Source organism: Lolium perenne, chromosome 3, assembly GCF_019359855.2.
Source record: "Lolium perenne isolate Kyuss_39 chromosome 3, Kyuss_2.0, whole genome shotgun sequence".
NCBI lineage: Eukaryota > Viridiplantae > Streptophyta > Magnoliopsida > Poales > Poaceae > Lolium > Lolium perenne.
Genome location: NC_067246.2, coordinates 338,637,256 through 338,641,409, shown reverse-complemented (window position 1 = coordinate 338,641,409; position 4,154 = coordinate 338,637,256). Strand labels below are relative to the sequence as shown.

Here is a 4,154-nt window from a genome sequence, read left to right as displayed (position 1 = left end):
GGGTTGTATTTTCCACCCATGCCAGTGAGGATGTAGCCCTTGAGCTTGTCATCACCCACCATTTTCCTAGCGGCAGCGAGCTCCGAGGAAAACCCTTTCATCTCCATGTTAAAATGGGTGGCCATCGAGTCTAGCCTTTTGATGTTTTGAAGGGCGACACGAAGAGTGGTGAGGCGAGCCTTTGACTGCATCGAGTACATCGTTCAGTGCGGTCCATACATCAGTAGTGTGCTCAAGGTTGAATAATTGGGAGAGCACTTCCTCGGTCAGGGAGTTGACAACGTAACTCATGACCAGTTGATCCCGGGTAACCCAAGTGTCATATGCAGGATTCAGCACCATGATCTTCTTCTTGTTGTCATCTTCTACCTCTAGTGCTTTAGGAGGGGATTGGAACTCTCAAGGAGTCCCATGACACAAGCCCCGCATAGGGCAGGGAGCACCTGCCCCGTTCAGTAGAGGAAGTTCTCTTTTCTTAGTTTCGTGGCTGGCGGTGCACCAAGGGGAAAGGCCACACCGTCGATGAAGAGGACATCACCATTGGGAGGGAAGGGTGTTGGGTTGTTTTCGGTTTTTTGTTTGGGTGTTCTCTGATCAACTGATCAGAGATCTTTGTTTTCCCGATCAATATAGTGAGATCGAAGGAGGGTTTAGTTGTCCTAGATTGGATTGGTGTTCGGCGGCTAGTATGGGAAGAATGTCGCTCTGATTACCATGTTAGCGGAAGGGAACACGATACCGGTTGGGGTTCGTGGTTACACGTATATATAGGTGGAAGTCCCACAAGACGTATATTGGGCGGACTACAATTTGGGTTGAATACTACTCCATGCCAACCGTATGTCATATCGATACAAGGTTGTCTAACGGTATCGAGATTTTTGTAAGACTATAACAGGGTGGTTGATATTTTTCAAATTCATACTCAATTGGTCATAAAAGCACGATTATTTCGCACGGTTTGTTTCATGCATAACTTTGACCACTAACATATACAAAATTGTCCAGTTCCAGAATGTACAAATTCTATCGTTGAATTCGTCTTGCAAATCTTTTTCGTTTCATTCATATTTATACAAATTTTGTGGATATATTATAAGTATAAATCATAGTCAAAGGTATAAGCTATTAACCGACAAAAATTAATGGTGACTTATATTTTAGAACGAAGGGAGTAGAAGCTAGTTATAAGGACAACATTGCGATGGAGAATGTTTCATGTCGGGTGGCAGCGTACTACCCGCCCGTCCAGCCACAACTACCGCAGCTTGCTGCTACTGATGTTGCAACCACAACTATCTCCATGGAGCGAATGGCCGTGTAGCTTGCGCTTACAACGTCTGGCGTCAGCGACAATTCAGTGCAGCAAGAGATGGGATCTACTGGGCAGAATTTGAGGCGACATAGGGATGGGGTGGGGTGGGGGGGAGCAATGATAGATGGGTCCAGTTGATGAAGTTACCTAAGTGCCCTTTTGTTAAGAAAATACATCAGTAATATTGGCACTGGTCCCACATAATTTTAGTAGCGGTCTACACATTTGGTACCATACCATCTACCACTTGTTTTACCACCATTAGATCGTAGTAGATGGACGGTTTTAAAAATGTCAACTACTGTAAATCTCGTAATCTGTAAAATGCATGCCGTAAAAGTCTCAAAGCAGCTGAGGGTCGTCCTTGTCCTCCTTCATTATAGAGGTTAGATGCGTCGTCTTAATGGAAAGATACTATGTAGACACATGAAACATAATCAATTTGCCACATAAACTCGTCACGGTTTGTTCATTCTCCTTGTATTTTTCACTCGAGAGAGAAGACAGTGGCCAGGCCAAACTAAATGTTCGACCTTGTGGTATCCGACGACTTTAAGTTGTGGGTATTGCATCATTGTGCACTTATATATCAACGGCAAGCACATGCTCGGCAACTAATTTATTTATGCACGTTCGCCGTACTTGTATATGTGTGTGTCTGTGTGCGAGCGTGCTTGAAGCATGGCAACCGAGATCATCCAGCTCTAAGGATGCTGCGTTTTTTGTGCCCCGCCATAGCCACCACCGCCATAACCACCACCACCATAGCCACCTTTAGGGTCTGGCTTGCGAGTCCCGAAGGCCTGGCCAGTATTTTCCCATCCCCTCTTTATCGGCACAACCTTCGGAGCATCTGCACCAAGAAGAATATGAAGGCAAGAAGAAAGGAAGAGAGAGAGAGAGAGAAAAAAAAGTGAGAGTCGATGCATACGGCCTCTTGCGGCGAGCACGTCCTGCGAGACGAACGCGAGCGAGGCCAGGATCACGCACAGGAACACGGCCAAGATTCTGGCGAAAGCCATGGTTCGCTGGGATGGATATGCGTGTGTTCTTCTGTTCTTGGAACTGCCTATCAATGCCTACACTCCACTGGTAGGCATGCTCTATTTATACGCGCGCTGGTGGCTGTATTGGGTAATTGTGGTAATAGTGCATCATCGTGCGTGAGTCTCTGAGAGTGTGACTGCACAGGTGCAGCTCCATAGGCACGCGTCGACAGCTCAGACCACCAAAACGCTGGAGAATTAGTAGTGGTGGAATTTTTGTCAATTCAAGATGCGCCAGGCAAACCGTACGTGCAAAATTTTCCACCAAAAGTCGTTCAAAAGTCAGCCAGCGTCTCCACCACTCCCATATCATCCAATTGCTTTTGACAATTGGGAGCAAATCACTACCTACGGTGCCCAGTGTAGCCATTAATTTAAATATCTACTAGCTTCTTTCATAATTTTTGAAAGCCTAGATTCATGACACTAGTAGAAAAGGGGCTTCCATTGGTAAGGACCTTTAGTTCTGGTTTTTCAAACGGGACTACGGAATCGGGACTAAATGCTCCCCCTTTAGTTCCGATTGTGCTGTGAATCGGGATTAAAGGTGCTCCAAGTGGGTTGCGGGCGCGCGCCGGGGCGGAGGACCTTTAGTCCCGGTTTGTAACACCAACCGAGACTAAAGGCCTCCACGTGTATTTTTTTATTCAATTTTTTTCTAATTTTTATCCACTCCCTTTTTTTCCATTTTTTTTTTCATAATTTTTAGTATTTGAGTTATTGACCAGTTTAGTCTCTAACTACACTTAATCTCCAGTCAAATTACTTACTCGTGGTCAAACTTTCCGCTCGATAACCCATCCTCCCACTAGTCTAGTACTAGCACACTTAACTTCTCAGTTCCTTCCGTCCCGCTTCCATGTTCTTTGCGTGCATGTTATTGATATTAGTATCATATCAATCTTATTAACTTCTTGGTCACGATGTCACACTTTCTTATTGTTTGAATTCCAAATAATTACTTTAATAAACAAAAGTAATGAAGTAATAATAATCTTGAATAAATAAATAATAAAAAAATTTATTTTTTATATTTTTTTGGAAAACCTAAAATTTTAAAATTTTCATATTTCACTTTGGCACTTTGGGAATCTAAAAATTGGCTAGCCGGGCATAGCCGGTGAAATCGGATGCAACTTTTCGCATAGATACATTTTCATATATTGAACATTTTTTTTCGAAAAAAATACCCTTTTAAAGCAAAAAATACCCTTTTTTTTGCAAAATAAGTCAAAATTCATCTTTATTATTTTTCATAATAACTAGTCACCTAACCTACCTACATCTAAAAGGATTTTTTATTTTTTATTTTCTATTATTTTAGTTTTGTATTTTACAAAGGTAAAAAAGGCGATCCCCATGTCGACGGAGCTCCTCGGCAATGCCCACCATGAGGGGCTTAAGGTTGATGGAATCCTGCAGGTTAGCACTAGATATCGGATACCAAACGTACAGAAGGCGAGATTTTACCCAGGTTCGGGGCTCTCGATGAGGTAAAACCCTTACTCCTGCTTGTCTGATCTTGATTTATCGATGAAAAGAGGTTACAATGGGGCAGCCGATAGACTGCGTTGTGGTGAACTCACCGGAAGGTAAAGTTTTTAGGGTTTAGTGTATGCGTGATTTCGATGTCCTCCGGCAGGCCCTCTCCTGGCCTTTATATAGGAGGCCAGGTCCTAAGAGTCCTGTTCGGATTCTACTATGTTACAACAAGATCTAATCTATTCTTCCCTTATTCGACGTCTTCTTGCCTTGTCCGTCAAGAATCCGCCTCCTTCCTTATTCTCATTGCC

General features: G+C 43.4%; 1 long non-coding RNA gene across 1 annotated transcript; it reads right to left on the bottom strand.

The window, feature by feature from the left end:
• Window positions 1-1,756: 1,756 nt before the first annotated feature.
• Window positions 1,757-2,390, bottom strand: LOC139837740 (uncharacterized). Its single transcript, XR_011754404.1, has 2 exons — window positions 2,247-2,390; window positions 1,757-2,168 (listed from the first exon to the last, which is right to left on the bottom strand). It is a non-coding gene; the product is annotated as an uncharacterized lncRNA (long non-coding RNA).
• Window positions 2,391-4,154: the final 1,764 nt, after the last annotated feature.